We start from the raw sequence: 20,180 nt of genomic DNA, 5'->3' as shown, positions 1-20,180 counted from the left end.
TCAACTAAAATGCTGTTTAGGAACGACCAAATTCAAAGAACTTTTAGAGACATAAATATTTTGCAGAAAATAAACATTACAACTCAAATATAAACAAATGAAATGTTTCAGCCGGCTAAATAGATTGTTGTCGACCCCACCGAGAGTCGAACCAACATCAGCTGAGGGGAAAGCAAAACTTAAGTTCGATGATCTTGCCATTAGACTACCAGAGCCCACAAAATCATTGTCCTTAAATGTTTTTGTACCTTGGTTCTGTTGGAGCGGCTATGGGCGGATATTTGCTAAATGAAACCTTTTCATTTCGGGATATATTCAGGCTTTGTCATGTAGCAAGTTATATGTATCTTGCTTAATTGGAGCATAGAACATAGCATTAACATTTGTAAACTAGTAACAGCCATAATTCATGTGGGTCAGGTTAGTTTGCGATTAAAAAAAAAAAAAAAAAAAAACAGAAAAAGTCAGTGGGCTAGGCTGTTTGCGTGAGTGGGCGGGGCTGACGCTGATGCAGCTCCACCTTAAGGTGCAGCTCTGCCTTTGTGGTTCTGCAGCGAGCACCCTCTCTTCTATATTGGTCATAAGTAGAGGTAATATATATAGAGCTCTTAAAGTACTCAATTTACCTAACCCTACACATGTTAGTCTACATTAGATAGACTGTATCATGCTATTTATTGTACACCTTCCACAGCAATAGACAAAATACAGGATACAATATGACTAACACCATGGAGATATACAAGCTAACCATAACTTCTACCCGGATACAAGCAGCTTGGATTCGATGAAATCCCACTTCCCCTTGTGCGAGTTCCACCCATTTTATAACATAACCCTAGCTCCCCATAAAATCAGCTTTTCAAACACATCAGCAGTGGTGAACCGTGTCAGATGCACCAGGACATGTCCTGGTGGCTGACTTGTCCAACAATGATTCCTGAGTGCTGGCTGGATGAGGAAGAGCGGGACATGATGATGCGCCTGTTCTAGGAAGTACTGGAGGAGAATGTAGCAGAAAGGATTTCCTGATGTTTGGACTTCTCGCCTCTGACTGGCTAACAGCAACATGACTCTAACACTGACTGTTTGCTCTGCAACGTTGATGGTTTATATCCACAAATAACACAAGCCTGGAGGAGTTGGACCATGTGGTGGAGTTGCTAATGCTAATGGTTAGCTTCTACTAGCCTAGACGTGCTCTGCTCTCTTCTGGACACTTAACCAGCAATAGCCTTCCCCGTCATAAGCCGAGGTGTGCGAGTTTACGAAAGTTAAAAGACAGCGTGACGTAGGTCTGCCAAGCTTTTCTGAACAGAGTATTTCCATCTATTTTCTACCAGAAGCTGATGCACGAAACAGTGGTAGAAGAATATTTTCACATTCAGCCTGAATGTTAAACTCAGGACAACTGAACATTTTCAAAAATGAGCAAAAAACGGTTTCTCAGTGAATCTGGCCGTACATCAGTCCTGGTCCTGTATTGAACGGCCGTAGGGGCTACTTCATTGTTGTAGGAAATTTCTATACTTCTATTATGGCTCTCCATTCCACACATAACATTCCTGTATTTTTATTGTGACCGTCGTAGCTGGAAAGTCTTATGAAACCAGATTTTGCGTCTGATTCTAAGAAGGCATAGCATGTGTCGACTAAGTTATGGACGTTCCAACAGTTAAGAGGTGGACACTCCAGCCCTACTGATGGCTGTTAATCACTTTCCCCCTCTTATTAATGTAAGACCAGGGCCAAAATTTGACTCTGAAATATCCAACTTGAACGTTAAAAACAGATTAAGTCAAACTAGACAAAAATAAAAAAATAAGATGTAAACCTGAAGAAAACAGATTTGGATCCGAAAGCATAAAACTACACACCAAAACAAAAATAAAAATATAATTTCACTTCCTTATTTTCTAATACACTTTTTAGGTTTTCCAAAATGTAGAATAAATTTAACATTCACTTCCAACTTTATATTTTTTCGGCTGCAGGTTTTGTTTTTCAATCATCCAAACATTCTGGCCCTGTTTCTGTTCTATAGTTTTCATTCATTCTTTAGGCTTAAAACAAAAAATCTGGTCGTTGATGAAAAGAGTTTTACGTATTATTACCATTAAGGAGTTAAATTGCACCACGTTCACTGTGAAAACCTCATTGAGAACCACAGTGTAGTGTGGGGTTTTTCCCAGCTGGCATGAGGGTGAGAAATGGGGTAAATCCCTGAACCACTCAATCACAAAGGGACAGACAGCAGCGGCTGAGGCGGCAATTAGCCAAAGGAAGTGAAAGAAGCAAGAGAAAGCTCACGCAGTCCACAGAGGGACCCAGAGCCAGATAGTAGGCTCTAACGAGGAAGTCATTGTGAGGGTTGGGTGAGGACGTGCGCCCCACCAGCCTCCAGCGTTACCCATAAAATCTGATAAAGATAAAAACAAAATTCAAGTATATCTAAAGCCAGACAGCAGAAACATTCTGATCACGAGTGGATGTGAGTAGTACCACTTTGGTTTTTCTCTTTACTGGCTGCACAAATAAATAAATAAAACGTGGTTCTCACTCTTACAGGTAAGCCGTCACTTAGAAAAATCTGAATTCAGTGAGGTAGAGTGGCAGCTGGATTAAACAGGAAAATCTTATATCACCATGCATGTGACAGCACGCTGACAGCTTCAACAGGCAATACGAGAAAGTCAATGGATAAAAGGAATAAAACACACCACACACTGAATTTTTTTCCACCTCAGTTCTTACAGGTTTGGTCCTGTGCTCGGAACACTTAATCCTACTGCTGTTTTCACCATAAAGCCTGATTTATACTTCTGTGTCTGCGTGGGTACAGAGACACGCAACACCATTATGGGTCTATGGAAGGGCTCTGCAGCAGGACCGCAGAGGGTGACGGAGACATGCCCAATTTTTTACCTGTCTGGTGAAAGTGTGATACTGCCAGCCTGTGATTGGTCTGGAGAGAACAAAAAACAGCAGGATGTGGAGTCCTACTCATTAATATTAATAAATTTCAAACATCTCTCCTCTGATTGGCTAACAACAACATGCCTATTCTGCTGCCTCCGTTCCCTCTTTATTCGTTAAAAGAGGCGATGATGTTATATCTCCCAAATAACACAAGCCTTAATGTTTTCTGCTGTGTTGTGTAGTTGTTAATGCTAACTGTTAGCTTCTATTAGCCAAGACATGCTCTGCTCTCTCTCGGTCGTTAAATCAACACAGCCTTCCCTGTTCATAAGCAAATGTGGGTGACTCCAAGAGTGCAAATGCAAGTGTAAATTACAGTGTGACATAGATCTGTGTAGCTTTTTCTGACTCGAGCATTTCCCCGTCCGTTTTTTAGCAGCTAATACTTGAAAGGGGGGTATAAGACCCTTTTGACAATCTGCACGTATATGCAACTTAGCGTGACCAATCATATTTAAAAAATCAGTATTTAGCCTCTTTTCCACCAGAAGTGTCGTGAAACGTCCACGAATTATACTTCACGGCAATTCGCTGCTGTTATAGTGGACGGTTTCGTTTCCAACAGCAGCAAAGAGTGACGTTTTGGACGCAACACAGAAGTGAAGAGTTGGTAGCATTATGTTTTTTAAACTCTATGCTTACAAAGCTCATCAAATTCCACAGTTTACATCAGGCCAGATAGGAAGTCAAACAGGACAGCTGTGTAAAACATCCAGAAACTTTCAAAATAAAAGTCACGTGCAGATAAACGTATGTAATTTCCTGTGAAACCCCGGTAGCCGAAGTAAACGGAACAAAAAAATAAACAACAGTCGTTCTGGGATAAATGCAACCATCTTTCTCCTTGCTTGTTATTGTGTGGACTTCTGAAATCACGTGTGGTGTTGCAATTCTCCCATGATTTTCACTCCTGTTTCGCATTTGAATCGCTCCCGGTTGAACAGGAGCTCGTCGGTAAAACGCTGCTATTACGTTACGCAGCTTTCACATCTGGTGGAAAGGAGGCTATATACGTTTTAAATCTGCTTTAAACAAATGTAGTAAACGGTTTTCTAGGACATTAAAGTCTTTCAAAGGTGAGGATAAAACTGAGGTCTACAAACTGGAGTCATTCAGGTATAATAGGGGTCAGAAAGGTTTTCGTGTGCATAGGTCAGCTAATTGTTTCACAGAGTCCTATCAGCGTACCCAAGATCAACCCACAGTTTAAGATGCCAATCACGCTGTTGTGCAGGGGGCGATGGATCAAGAGAGGGTAGTAAATCCTCCCTTGGCTGATAACTCAGAGAGACACAGGGAGGACACAACTATCACATCAAACTGATGGCTTACGTGTCAGCCACTGACTGTTTTACAACGTTGCAATGGCTTTAAAACTATTACTTCTTAAAAGATCATTCATCTATGTAAAAAACACTGACTATTTTGCTCATTTAAGGTCATTTTAATATTTATTTTTCAATAAAACCACTTCTTTAAAATAGACAAATAATAAACAAAAACTCTGCAATAATAATTGCCTGCCGCGCTATAAACCTGACACCATTAACATTAGAAATGGACTATTTCAGCAAACAAAGCCCAACGAACACATTTAAGAATAAAAGAAGGAAAACTAGGTCAAATCTAACACCATTTGCAAACTTCCCATCTGAAATATATTGTGTTTTCATTTTATGTCAAAAGAAGCAACGTTTCTGCACACTAAGGTGTCAGTGTGCTGAACAGAAACGGTGATTAAGGTGGAGCCAAGAGAGTGAGGTGCAGTTCCTAGTTACAGTACAATGGTACTACTGCAAAAAACGAGGACACACAGGTGTACGTTGAGGCAAACAGCTTTGAGATAATTAGAGCGATCCTCCTTCCATATGGTAATTTCTCATTATCGTCTACTTGATTCAGAACTTCTTAAAACCTGACAGCTGCAGCGACTGCTGTTTGAGAGTATTGTACGTGCTTCTCCTGCTCTGGGACTGAGGAGAACTTTTCAGAGGTTCGTATTTGTATTGCATGATAAATTCACTTTGGGAAAATGTTGTGCTTTTCTGTCAAAACATATTCTTAGGGATCATCACAGAGCATACCAACTGTTTTTATACATATATTTGTTACTGTAGCTACAACAGAAGGCTAAAGATACACTCCTCAAGTCATCACCTTAGATAATTGTGGTATAAAGAATGTAAACTTCATGACTCACATTAATTTTTCACAAGTCAGGAACATGGTTTGCCATCTTCTCTCCCATCTACAAAATCCTTTCTGAAAAAGAAGCAGAAATTTTAATATTTAATTCACCTTATTTCACAGAGTTAATTTAAACATGACATCATCAACCACAACTCTGTTTATGACTTTTTTGGACAGGATTTCTAGGTGAAGCCAAGGTGCAACGTGATGAAGGAGCTATTCCACCTAACGTTATTTACCCTCTCTCCTCAGATGTCTGAAGCTGGGCGTACACTGTGCGACTTTTTCACTCGTAGCACTCAGCTTCAGCTCAAACTGTACGACTTCCTCGCAGGGCAGATCTCATGAGTCATGTGCTCACACTGCACGACCCAGTTCTCAGATGCGATCTGACTGCTCACACTGTACGTCTGGTAGCAACACGTCGGCCCTGAAAATATGTTAAAAATAGCTGTTTTTACTCAACACGTCAGACTTTTTTGTCTTGTTTTGCCTGTTGTCCTTCAGGAGTGCTGCAGGGGGACACAGGGATTTATGGGGGTTGGATGAGGAAAACGAAATAAAGAAAGTAAATCGGAGTTTTGTGATCAGTTTTATTTGACATGAACACAACAAACACGCTTTCATGACAATCTTTGTGAGTAAAAAACACATGTAGAAATAAAACGAACAATGTGTGTTATTAGAGAAATAGCGGGCGAGCGGTGTTGATGCAGGATTGTGCATGCGCCATGAGCGGTTCTGATACATTTTGGGTCACAGCTGCTCGCAGAGCCGCTTCAACAGAGTGATACCCTCACGAGGGACGAGCAAAATATTAAACACGCCAGAAGTCCATGCGAGCTCACAATTGCTGATCGGTAGCTGGTCACGTGGTGTTAATCGCCTCTCGTAACCCCCTGTACACTACACGACGCTCGGCGCAAAAAACTCGCCCCGATCTCGTGGATTCTCGCACGAGTGGAAAATCGGCTCAAAAAAGTGAAAAAGTCGTACAGTGTACGCCCGGCTTTACACAGAACTAATCTGCATGAGACTGTCTCAAGGTCATGCATTTGCTTCTAAAACTGCTCCCTTTCCAGCTCAAGAGAAGAAAGAAGATAAACTCTTTCTATTTTTAATAAAGCTAATCAAACAAAGTGTTAGTCCAATAATAAGATGTGAACCAATCTGCGAAATAACAATGTTATGATTAGTAAGTTTTAATAAAATGACTAATCTAGCTGCACTAGACATCCTGATCCACATAATGCGTAAGCCACATGACACATTTTATCTTTCTCATCCAATCAGAACCTTCCTTTCTGAAGCGTGGCATAGTCTCTGTGGTGTTTATAAATCTGTCAAACTTTGATTCGACCATAAATCAAAACATCCAGATTAATAAAACCAGTCCCCTCGCCATCTTAGTTCAGTTCACCGCATTCTAAGAGAAGTATCGGACCGGCCACCCGGACTTCCTTTTTAAGCAAAGAACCAAAAAGCTGGATAAAATCTGTTGCACTTTACCAACCAAGCAACGGTTCCTTTCAGAATAAAAGCTGAACTCACTGACCCTCAGGGTCCATCTGACGCTGTCAACCAACTGTCGCTTTTTACCTGGAGACAATCCAAAGACTAGTCTGTCGTACTGCTGACGCTGTTTCATCGGCTCCGGTACCGAGAGGGGGGTCCGAGGACCTGGCATTCTGGATCTGTACGGAGGTCTCATCCTAAGGGTAGGTGTGGAGCGACAATACGGCGTCTCATGTGTTTATGAAACTCTGATCATAGCTTAAGAGCAAAACATCACTTTTTCACTCAGACTTGCTTCTCCGGATACGAGAGTTCTGATGACATCACTCACACATACACCAGCCATCTCACGTCTCATTCACACCAAGATCCATTCATCATTCAGAGTTTAGAGTTAGTCTTGTTTAAAATTGTTTAGAAATAAATCTTCTTAAACGTTTTAAATGTGACTCTATCCTCTCTTGTCTCTCAGTTAATACGAAGTGGTTACATAATCCCTGCAATAAAAAGTTCCAATCTTCTTGTTTAAGTTATCCAAAGATCCATGAGATTGATTTCATATTTTCTATGGAATCTCATATCTTATGGTTCATTAAATAGATGTAAATTAAATCATTACAAAGGTGTTGAGGGGATCTGTTTCGGTGGCCTAAGGATCAGGTCTCTGCACATGATGTGGTCCTGTTGCCTTCAACAGAGCCTGATCTCCGGCTCTCACTGGAGCGGTTTGCAGCAGAGTGTGAAGCAGCTGAGATGAGAATCGGCTCTTCTAAATCTGAGAACACAGTCTTGAGCTGGAAAAGGGTAGAATGCCTTCTCCAGGTCAGGGATGAGGTCCTGCCCCAAATGGAGGAGTTCAAGTATATCAGGGTCTTTGGGAATGATGGAGGTGGGAGATTGATAGTGTCAATCGATAGAGATCGAGGTGCTGTGTTGATGCGGCTATTGTACTGGTCTGTCGTGGTGAAGACGGAGCTTAGTTGGAAGGCGAAGCTCTCGATTTATTGGTCCATCTTTGTTCCTACCCTCAACATATGGTCACGAGCTTTGGGTTGTGACCAAAGGAATGAAATCACAATTACAAGCAGTGGATGTCTGGGCTCTCCCTTAGAGATAGTGTGAGAAGCACGGGGAGGGGCTCACAGTAGATCCGCTGCTCCTCCACATCAAGAGAAGCCAGTTGAGGTGGCTCAGGCATCTAGATAGGATGCCTCCTGGACCCTAACTCTAACCCCTGGTGAGGTTTTCCGGGAATGTCTAACCAGGAGGAATCTAAAAGAAGACCCAGAACAGGCTGGAAGGACTATGTCTCTCGGCTGGCCAGGGAACGCCTTGGGATTCCCCCAGAAGAGCTGGACCAAGGGGCCGGGGAGAGGGAAGTCTGGGCCTCCCTGCTTAGGCTGCTGCGCCTGACCTGACGCTGGATACGCAGAACAAAATTAATAGATGAATGAATAATCTAGCACACACCTCATGTCTTTGTTGAATTACCACTAAATCACCATGACATGACTGACACGAAAAATAATGTTGTAATTGTTGCAGAAAGAAATCAAATGCCATCCCCACTAGACATGTGACTTGTCCATGAACATTTTAACAAATCAAAACCAACCCAAGTCCAACATTTGTTATGTGGAATCAAACATTAGCATCACTTGATGTCTCAAAACATATCAACTCTGATTTCCTGCAGGTGAGCTTCAAAGCTGCACAAGTCAGTTTAATTTTTGGTGTACTATTAGCAGCAGGACACCACTGACACAGCACAGAGCCACTGGAGGACTGATTAGCCAAACACCAGAAGGCTGCTGCTGGACTCATCAGTTCTGCTCCCAGCGTAACTATAAGGACCCCCACTAATCAGTTATAACACTGATGAGCATCCATGCCCTGAAACCCTAAAAAAGACCCCCCAGCCCCACATTTATTTTCTCCCTCTAAATGAAACAGTTTCTATTATTTTCACATTTCCAATTTAAAAAAAAATGGACAACTACAGTTAACACACATAATTTCCAAGACACCCCTTGTTTTGTTCCATTTGTGTTGCCCACACACTCAGAAAACACTACAAGAGTTGCAACCACAGACTCTTTTCAAGAACATAGTGCATCAAAGTTTAACCGTGGGTTAAATTAGCCCAGAGCCAGCAGCAGCACAGCTTTGCCAGCGTGACTTCACCTCCGTTGCCTGCTCATTTCTGTTTGAAGCAATACCTTTATCAGTCACTAACCCCTGTAGTATAGTCCACACTGTTTCCTGTTTATATTTTGCTCTGGAGGAGCACCTCAATAAGGTAAGGCTGTGTGTATTTGTTTCGAACACTTGTGCAGTGCTTGTGGGAGTTGAATTACATACACTCTGTCCCACAGAGCCTCGAGAGTCCAGCGTAAAGAGAAAAGACAGAGTCTATAGAGCAGCATAGTCATGGCTATCATGATCCAGAGTATGTGGTGCACATGCAGAGAAGAAAATTTCCTTATGATTTTGTCACTGTTGTGGGTAGGTCAATGCATAAATAAAATAATAAAACAACCCTGAATGAGCTGCTTAAATTGCAATCCTAATGTTTCTCCAAGAACCCCCTAGAGCGCTAATATGCTAAATAATTAGTCAATTGTTTTATTGGGGCTTCTTAATCCACAAAATATGGATAACAACACTAGGTGAAATATATTTAAAGGCTTAAAAGGAACCCAAGTTACAAAACCTTGTGGTTCTTAAAAGATAAATATTAGTATCAGTTACATTAAAGTGGAGTAAATAAACTAACTCATTCACTGCCATTGACGAGTAAAGTTGTCATTTTAAATCCAACCGTTCACTGCCAATGACGACTAAAGTCGCGTACCATATCAGTGATCTAGTGGTAGAGTGTCCGCCCTGAGACTGAGAGATCAGGGGTTCGATTCCTGGTCGGGTCATACCAAAGACTTTGAAAAAATGGGACCCAATGCCTCCCTGCTTGACACTCAGCATTAAGGGGTTGGATTGGGGGGTTAAACCACCAAATAGTTCCTGAGCGCGGCTGTGTCTGCAGCTCACCGCTCCCCCAGGGGATGGGTCAAATACGGAGAACAAATTTTGCACACACATCAGTCTGTGTGACAATTAATGGGACTTTAACTTTAACTTTATTTGCATGTTTTTACTGTGTGAGCGTCGGAACGAGCCCCCCGCACCTTGAGAAAAAACATCTCAGCTCTCAAGTCAATCTTCATCCGCATACGTCACACGTCACGTGATCAGGAAGCAGAAAATCCATGTGTTAGATCGTTTTGGGCTGCTGATGTAAAAAAAAGTGATGCGCGAACCGGAAAAGCTTCTGCCGATCACAATTCAACAACGGATTATGAAAGAACAGATAACACTCGAAACGTGCGGATTCTTCCTGATGTAAGAGGTGAGTCTCCGCTTTGATTTGGCATCAACATCATCCTAGCGCGCAACTAAGGCAGCACGATATTAGGAAAACCTGCGATATTCGATAACAGTGCTTAATATTGCGATATCGATATTACTCACGATAAATGAACAAATACTAAAGTATGCAGTGTTGATGTCGTCTGGCGTGTGACGTCTGCTCTGGGTTCAAAGCAAACAAAAACAAATGCATGAATCCCATTACAACATAACATTTTTATAACAAAAATACGTGGCTGCACCTGCTACTGTATTAGCAGCAAAACAACAAACTGCATGCATGCAGTTTCTCAGTGACTTTAAAACATCGCCTCCACCATAAAACTTTTTCTGATGCTCCAAATACAGAAAATCATCCCTTACCAGGGTTTTTAGAATAAATAGTTTAAATGTTAAATAATAGTTAACATCACTTAAATGCAACAGCAAATTCTCTCATTGCTACTGAGCATTTTCTCTACTTATGTGGTTATGATATAAGGCTGTTGCTGTAATTGGGAAGTGAACTGTGCTGGGCCAAACTAGGAGAATATTAAGATTTTCTGAGGGAAAGAGAAAAACAATTGTCTACCTTTCAGAAGAGGAACTGGCAAAAAACTACATGGAAAATATGTGAAAACGTTTGTTTTTAACCCCAAATTGAACAAGTTTACCTAGATCTTAAAAAGCAGCTCAGATGATGAAACTGCAACTGATTCTCATAACAAGCTAACAAGTTGAACTAGCTCCTCTTAAGATAACCGGCTAGCAGAGCTTCTGACTGACAGTTTATGTGCAGCAGCAAATCAACTATCCTGATTAACAAGGTTATAAAGGAAAATCACTTTGATGTGTGGGGGAACTTTTCCAGGCCCTCTTTAGCAGGGTGGGACTGGGAGGAGAGTGCTGTAGCCTTTTAGCTGGAAGCTAACCGGAGCACGGGGCTAACATCACCACCCGGTGGAACACTAGCGACATGAAGGTGGGTTGGTTCACCGGCACGTGTTGGAGTCAGCCCGGTAAAATTGATTAACGACACCGAGCGGAGTTACGTTCACGTTTGAAAGCAGCGCTGAATCCAGAAACATCAGCACAAAGTGCGTTCGTTGCTTCGAGCCAGCATGACGAACAAGGGAACAGCGCCGCAAACTCTGTTCGGGTGTTGCTTTCCAAAAGGGTCTATGTAGGGGCGGGTGTATTATGTGTACGGAACCATCTGATTGGCCACATATCAGAAGGACTACATTTGATTGGTCAAATAATACATCTGCGTAAAAAACACAGCTGGTTTACAATAAGCTGATGTATGACACGGATAGAAATGTTTGAACCAAACATTTATCACTGTTTTTGCCGTGTTTTGCGATGGGCCTATCGCACGTCCTGTTACCGTGATGACGATAATTTTTCAATATCTTGTGCAGCCCTACGCGCAACATTCTGTGACTCAAAAAAACTGTAAAAACGCTGAGAAACGCTGGCAGCGAAGGGCTTTACCAATCAGGCAATGGCTGGCAGTGAATGAGTTAACGTCTTCATTTTTATTAAAAAATTTTAAAATTGTTTAAGTCGTAGGTCGCCATTGTTAGCGTCGCACTGCACTCTGGGTAGTGACGTCACATGGTCGTACCTCAGTTGCATTGGCCAGCTATGGGACCCTGTAGGGACTGTTCAGCAACATCATGTCATCTGTTCAGCCTTTTCAATTTGAACCAGAGTGAAACATTAATGATGACATCACTGACCATCTTTCACAAAACGAGCGTCAAAATGGAGAGCAAGAAGGGTGGGATGAAGTGAGTGCAGGACAAAACTGGTGGTGCGTGTGTGAAAAATGCGTCTCCATGGTAACGGAGAGGGAGAGTGCTCACATTTTTGCCAGCAGAAGTTAACGGTAAACTATCGTGCGATCAAACTTATTCAATTATGAATGATTTTGGAGAATATTAGCATCCAGAGCTGTTGTGTGCTTTATAGAGGATTAGGATATTCAGTAAAACCACTTTCATCATTTTTGCAGATATTATATATTTGGAGAACACTGTATTGCTACAATTACTGCTCGTTTTACTGACGGGAGAGGTGAATGTTCAGCTTCATCTGTGACGACTGGCCTGTCCGATGGTTCCGCCCAATGTGACAGAAGCGGCAGCTGAAGGAGCGGGTTGTCAGCTCAGGAGAGCGTCCAGCGTCTCTTGTCTCTCCGAGGGTGTTTAGGCTCCTTGTGTGGGAAAATGGTTGGTAAAGCATTCAGTTTCCGCCTTCTCTTATACCCAGCCACTCTGGTGAGCTCTTTAAGTAGTTGTGGTCGACTATTAGCCTCAAACGCATCAGGAAAAAATGTTGGGAACACAGCTGCGGATCTTTGGGAAGTTATCTTCCCACTGCTTTCTCCTCTTCTTGCCAGTGGGAAAGCTGTGTAAACTCATATCACTCCCCTTGTTGCCCTTTGACTGGAAATTACATCCAAAATCAACACAATGCGGCATTTTACTTAATTATTAATGCGGTGAGCGCGTAAACAAACACTAGCGTCAACAGCTATTCTTCCAAACACAACCAATATGCTTCATCGCTCCCAGAGTGCATTGCGTGCAGAAAACATGATGTCCTACGTACATCAAAAAATGTACTAAATAATATGGATTTCTAAATAAACAGCAACATTTTGTGCGTTTCTAACAACATAGTTTGGTGCAACAGAAAACTTGTGGCTTATTAGGGCATACACGTCCTCATAGCCGGAGTTCACTTTAAAGTTAGAATAGAATATTTCAATGGTTAAATATCCCAACTTGTTAAAAAAGTAGAGGTGGAATAACAGCAACTTAGTAAATCAGAGTATGATGATTAAATCTACAAATCAAGTCTGACATCAGTAAAACAATTTACCTGTAATCCAAAACATGCCCGACGGTTCAGCTCCATTAGCATCTGTGATTATGTGAGTTAAAGTGTTTGATTATTGATCACCTTGCGAGAAGAGGCTGCCCTACTAATTCAGAAATCTCATTAAGATTCACACCAGCTCAAAGTTTCTACTAATAAGCGTGTTTGACAAGTAATGCATTGATTTTTAAGTACATTGGTGAGTGAGTAGGGATGTAAGAAAATATCCATATGGCGATATATTGTGATATTTTTCCTGCAATATTATATCGATATTTAAAAGCCATGTATCCAATTTTTGGAAGAATTTACATGCAAACATTTGTGTATTTTCTTTTCTTTTGGTGCAATTCAAATGCCGGCCACTAGTTGGTAGCAGTGTGCAATGAGTTTTGTTTCCACCTCTGAAATCCCTCCATTATGGTTCAGATACCTCATGTGAAACATTTATCAATTTGGACCGTTTATTGAATTTTCCTACAATAAATTCAGTCTAAATTGCTAGTAACGTCTGGCTGAAGGTATCGCAATATATCGTGCGATATTGTATCGTCTCCCCTACATCGTGACACGTATTGTATTGCCATAATTTCACGAATACACATCCCTATAAGTGAGTAAAACTTTATTTATAAATGTAACGTCCAAAAGGGTGAATTTTCACCTATGTATTGACCAACATAGTAGGGCTGTAGCGAAGCCTCGACGAAGTCGACGGCTCGATTCTAAAACTTTGTCGACGTCAGATCCGGAAGTCGACGCACCGCGCCCACTTGTTGCATCCCCAGGAGTTTGTAAATAGAGGAGGAATCTGCCTGTTTTTCCTGTAGTTCGCCCTCTTCTCCGCCTTCACTAACATCTCCGCCAAATACCGAAGACCCGGAACAACGTCCGTCCACTACTAGATTATTTTCCTGTTTTGCCCCTTCGTCTCCCGGCAACGGACAACAACTTCCGGGGTCAGATGCGCTGCTTCGTGTCTATCGCAGATGTAGAAAATCACCGGGAGCGCTTCTCCCTTCATTAAGGAGCTTCTTTCAGACATGAGGAGAGCTGTTTTGGTGGTAGCAGTCTCTCCTCCGTGCTGGTCTGTTTGCTGCTGGGTGTTTTTGGTTTATTTAAACTTGGTAACTTGAACTTAATGTTGGTAAAGCTACTGTTAGCATCTTCGCTAACAGCTTCTTGCGTTGGGATAAGCTGTTACGTTTTGGTTTAGAGTTAATCTTTTTTGTGGTGTAGATCTCCCTTTTTATTACATTTAGAGTGTTGTGGGTTTTCGGTTTAGTTTAAAATATCACCTTGAGTTTGGTTTAACCCGTAAGACCACTCGCCTCACGCACATAAGTGACCAAAACAAAGCAGCATGGAGACACTCCATCTTCTACCACCTCTCAGGCAGCAGCCTGCACTCCCAAGTTCTACACGTCACCAGAACATAACCAACCGCAACACAATAAACGCAGTGTTATACAAAATGGAAGGCCTGTAGTGTTTATTCTCTTACAGTAAGAATTTATCAATTTTTTTGAGGAATGTATTTGAGATTTTCTGGTTTTTGTTAATTGTGCAATAGAAAAATAATCATTAGATTAATTTTCTAAATAGTCATTAGAATAGTCGACTATTCGATAAAATAATCGTCAGAATAATCGTTTTAAAAATAATCGTTTACCCCCAGCCCTACAACATAGTGACTTTTCATCTACAGCATAAATCCACTTTCTATTTGGCCTTCTAAATCCAGAAGGTTCTGCTCAGCACGTGTTTACATACAGAAGACAAAACATCCAGACAAACGTTCTCTCCCACGGTCCTACACGCTCTGCATGAATGCCAGACGTCAACATTCTTCACTCTGAATAAGGGAGGACTCCATGACTTTTACAACTCATAAGCTTACAATAATCATATGCGATGAATGAACAAGATGTTTAAATGAAATGTTTGAGTAATCTGTGCTTAAATCGACTAATTTGAAATGAATATTGTTCTTACAATGATCCATTTATATCACAAATCAGTATACGTTTGATTTAACAAGTTAATCATTGCTTACACTCACACATTACAATAAGGTACATATTAAGGTTAAAAACATTTTTGTATCTGAAGACGTGGCTTTTTGAGGGATGTTGGTAAATACTCAAACGTGTCAAATTCTGATTTGCCAAACTTGGCCAGAAATCATAACAAAGTAGTTTAATAAAAAATAATTGCTTCCTGAGTAATTCAATTTCCAGCGGACCCCTATTTGGCCAAATCGGTAAAGAAGCATCTTTTGAAACAAACTCCTTTGACCTTAAGTCAAAACCTTTCTGCGAAGCTGCAAGTGATTACTGACACAACAGCTCTTTTCAGACCTACTTCAACTCTCAGACATCCACCTTGGACACCTAACCTGCAGACCCCGGGTTGCATCTCATAGCCGGGGAAGCTGAACTCAGAGGAAGCGACTAATCTCTGAGTATTGTGGTTTCGACGTCTGGTGACATCACCACTCTGACCGCAAACCTCCGGACTGCCGGGAGCAACTCATCCAATGGTATCGTAAGCCTGCATACTGGTGTCTGATGAGTTTTTTTTAATCAATAACTAACTCTCTAGTTTAAAAAAAAAACTAATTCTCTCACAGCCCAGATTTCACATTTTCTCTCAGATACAAAGAACGGTTGCTACAACATCTAGCTTCCATTCCAACACCTCACATCCACCACACCACATCTCCTTATTCATATCTTGTCATGTATCATTGGTTTAGGAAAAAGAATTAAATTCATTTTATAAACTATATACTGACCCTGTCTGAATTAATACGAAGTGTGTTTATGGTCCCTGAATAAACAAAGAACTCAAAGGTCGATCAGATTGATGTTTCATATTTGTATGGAATATCACATCTTACTGATCATAATATGTATTAATTGCTACATAAAGCACCCCTCAAGACAAGAGTTCCTTGGCCTAAACAGTTTCTCCACCATTTTCTATTTTCTCCTTAATCTCTGTTATTGAAAGCATTTACATTTTAGTAAAAGAGCCAAATAAAATTAGAAATCTGTTTGTTGGTCCATTGCTGCAAGTAACATCCTGTTTACTGATGGCAACACTAATTAATTTGAACACTTTAAGCTCTTGCTTTTAATGTGATTTCAGTGATTCTTGAGGAAGAAAAGGGACCAACTTCACATTGGACAGCACTCTGTAGTCCTCTGCTGTCCAAAAACCACACTTAACAATTTTGTGGCATGGGTAGATTCAATAGCTGGAGCTCGCTGACTGCTTCACGGCTGTTAGCGGTTTACTCGCCATTAGTTCAGTTTGCTGCACCATGTTCTGCCAGGCTCAGCGCTTTGATGTGAGGCTTATTGTGTTTCAAGAATGAAATAACTAAGAATAAACCGCTCCCACGCTGTGCTCTTTGCTAACCGCTTCATGTTTGAGCAAATTTGTTTGGTCATGTGACAAGCTCATTTCTTCTTCTGTGGTTGCCAAGTAAACATACTTTGATAGCGGCGCTCTTGCGCCCTATAGTAGCACAAAATTTATTACCCACAAGTGCAGCAGAAGGACTTGAAGTTAACTGGTCAAAACCTTTCTTACCGGTTACAACATTAATGGCAATTAACCAGTTAACTATGTACATTCCTAGCTAGCAGTTAGCTTTATCAGTTCGTTAACAGTCACTAACAAGAGGAAAGAAAAGAAATTTGCCAGTGATCTGAACAAGTAGGAGAGAAAACTGGTCAAAACCTTTCTTACCGGTTACAACATTAATGGCAATTAACCAGTTAACTATGTACATTCCTAGCTAGCAGTTAGCTTTATCAGTTCGTTAACAGTCACTAACAAGAGGAAAGAAAAGAAATTTGCCAGTGATCTGAACAAGTAGGAGAGAAGCGGGAAACTTATTTAGTGTTGCTTTAAAATCACCAAGAATATCACCCATCCACCAAAACCCATTTCTTCCCTCCCACCTACCTACCTTATTTTCACTAATAGTATTTTTAAGTTTCATTTTGACATCACCATCTCAATATCAAACATTGCTTTAAACATGCTTGCCAACACGCACATAACTTTTTTTAAAATTATTATTAGTTTTCTGAGGCAGATCTCACAAGGATCTAACAAAATTACATTTATTTTGGATTATTTCTCTCCAATATCTAATCAGGGGTTCAGTATGGTTCTGTTAAATGTGTATAGAGGCGGCAATATTTTATGATAGATTCTTATAATTTAGTCCCAACGAGTAAAAATAAAATTGGGAAATATAAGATGTAGCATTCCTTTTTAATGTTGCCCTATAAACAGCCTGAATGCATCATTCCAAACTACACTAAGTTAACCTGTCTGATTTAGAGCTGACAATGATCATAGTGGTTTCCTCTGTCCGAATGAACAAACAAAATAAAAACACTGAGAACTTTTTGGAGATGTCTCTTACTCATAATTGTGAATTTTAATGCCTTCAAAGTTTAGGCCAAGCTTAAAGTCTACAAAATGTCTCCCACTGGTTTCCTCCTTCAGTATAGTTGTTTCCAATAGGTCTTAACTTTTTTGCAGTATCTTGCAAATTTAAATTAGTGATGCTCATATTAAAACTTATCTAATTTCTCCGTGAAAGACTTGGGGATTTTTTTTACAACAAAATCTACACATTGCACTCAGGGGGCACGCGCCCAGAAGCCTGGAAATTAGTTTACATTTGACAGTTAGGGGCATCGTTTTCAACGGGAAACGCGTTTCGACAACACAGCTAAAACTTGTGACGCTTTCAGTTGCGTTTAGGCTGATTAAAACTCACCATAAAGTCTTATAATTAATAATACAATCCCAATCAAGGCTCTGGGAGGCCTGCAGCTAAAAAAAACAACGACATTAAACTCAACCGACAGGTCTGAGTCACCAGGATTTATGCAGAGGGATAATCTGACTAGCAGTGCACACACATGAACCATCTGCTGTAAATGAGACTGCGCAGTCAGCGCCATGGTTAAAGTTAATTAAACATGTATGTTTCATGGCGTCGCTCTCACCGTTCACGCTGACGAAATACTCCGACCACCGGAGACGGCTTGGAACATCATCTTTGAAAGCTTTTGTTATTCTTTATAGTTTACCTCGCCGCGGGGAATAATCTCGCTCTGGGCGCGCGCGCACACACACATACACACCGGAGAGTTGCCAAGCGAACGTGACGCTGAGTGTGTGTGGCGCGCACGCTGCCTGCAGAGGAGACTGTCCTCTGAGGCTGGAGGGGCGGGGCCGGGCCACAGCGTGGCTGATTGATCATTTAATCAGGCTTAACTAAATGTTCATTAGCCAAACCAAGTCATTATCTTGTGTAAACAACTCAACCTCTTCCAGTAAATGACAAGCATTGTCATTTACCTGCGAAGATAGATAGATAGATAGATAGATAGATAGATAGATAGATAGATAGATAGATAGATAGATAGATAGATAGATAGATAGATAGATAGATAGATAGATAGATAGATAGATAGATAGATAGATAGATAGATAGATAGATAGAGATAGATAGATAGATAGATAGATAGATAGATAGAGATAGAGATAGATAGATAGAGATAGATAGATAGATAGAGATAGAGATAGATAGATAGATAGATAGATAGATAGATAGATAGATAGATAGATAGATAGATAGATAGATAGATAGATAGATAGATGATAGATAGATAGATAGATAGATAGATGATAGATAGATAGATAGATAGATAGATAGATAGATAGATAGATAGATAGATAGATAGAGATAGATAGATAGATAGATAGATAGATAGATAGATAGATAGATAGATAGATAGAGATAGATAGATAGATAGATAGATAGATAGATAGATAGATAGATAGAGATAGATAGATAGATAGATAGATAGATAGATAGATAGATGATAGATAGATAGATAGATAGATAGATAGATAGATAGATAGATGATAGATAGATAGATAGATAGATAGATAGATAGATAGATAGATAGATAGAGATAGATAGATAGATAGATAGATAGATAGATAGATAGATAGATAGATAGATAGATAGATAGATAGATAGATAGATAGAGATAGATAGATAGAGATAGAGATAGATAGATAGAGATAGATAGATAGATAGAGATAGATAGATAGATAGATAGATAGATAGATAGATAGATAGATAGATAGATAGATAGATAGATAGAGATAGATAGATAGATAGATAGATAGAGATAGATAGATAGATAGATAGATAGATAGATAGATAGATAGATAGAGATAGATAGATAGATAGATAGATAGATAGATAGATAGATAGATAGATAGATAGATAGATAGATAGATAGATAGATAGATAGATAGATAGATAGATAGATAGATAGATAGATAGATAGGTAGATAGATAGATAGATAGATAGATAGATTGTATATATCTATATATAGTGACTACAGCAAATGTGTCATCTGTTCATCTTTGGTTATGTTTCATTAAATCTATTAGAAATCCAACTGGGTCTTTGTAGAAATATCTTTCTATGAATTAATTTATTTTTAGCTTCCTTGTGTGCCGTTTTTCACGGTGAGACGTTTATTTAGCAAAAGAGCTTTAGGATCTCAGTCTGTCAAAATTCTCAAGTGTCTCCAGTTCATTAAGATAAAGGCTGTTGGCTGTTAGTTGTGACGCTGAATTTAACGCCATTAAAAATAGAGTCAAATAGAGTTCATCTAGTAAAACTATTTCTGGTGAGATTTTCAGGTGGACTGTTTGGTCTTTGGTAAACTCCTGAACTTCTCATCACAGTTGGATTCCCACAGGCAAACGGAAATACTTCTGTCTTGCTATCGTTTCACAGTTCACTTAATTTTTGTATCCTCCCCGTTTGAATGCACACACACACACACACAAAAACACACATCCACGCTGAGGCAGCAGGGAGTGCATCTTTTTTTCCCATTGTATTTATATTACCTTTAATGTCTTATTTGCTCGGGGAATATTTTGACAGCTTGTTTACGATGTATTTTGCGATGACCTACATCCCATTCACCATACAGCCATGCTCACACCAGGGAGCTGCACCGCAATCAGTCTTGTGCTGGTGGTTGCTGAAAAACAATACGAGCAAGGGGTTAAGTGCCTTGCTCCAGGGCATTGCTGTAGTGGCTACTGAAGGGGAGAAGAGTGTTGGTCATTAGCA

The 20,180-nt window shown here is 40.3% G+C and overlaps 1 protein-coding gene across 1 annotated transcript in view; it reads right to left on the bottom strand.

The window, feature by feature from the left end:
• The window catches only part of eys (eyes shut homolog), a 370,767-nt gene extending 352,548 nt beyond the window's left edge, over nucleotides 1–18,219 (bottom strand). Inside the window, exons 1-2 of the mRNA XM_054750130.2 lie at nucleotides 18,018–18,219; nucleotides 5,180–5,241 (exon numbers count right to left, since the gene is read on the bottom strand). The gene's annotated coding sequence lies outside the window, so the exon portion shown is untranslated. The remainder of the gene's footprint in view (nucleotides 1–5,179; nucleotides 5,242–18,017) is intronic.
• Nucleotides 18,220–20,180: the final 1,961 nt, after the last annotated feature.

Source organism: Nothobranchius furzeri, chromosome 12, assembly GCF_043380555.1.
Source record: "Nothobranchius furzeri strain GRZ-AD chromosome 12, NfurGRZ-RIMD1, whole genome shotgun sequence".
Lineage (NCBI taxonomy): Eukaryota > Metazoa > Chordata > Actinopteri > Cyprinodontiformes > Nothobranchiidae > Nothobranchius > Nothobranchius furzeri.
The sequence above is the reverse complement of the archived record's forward strand: the minus strand, read 5'-3'. Positions and strand labels throughout refer to the sequence as shown.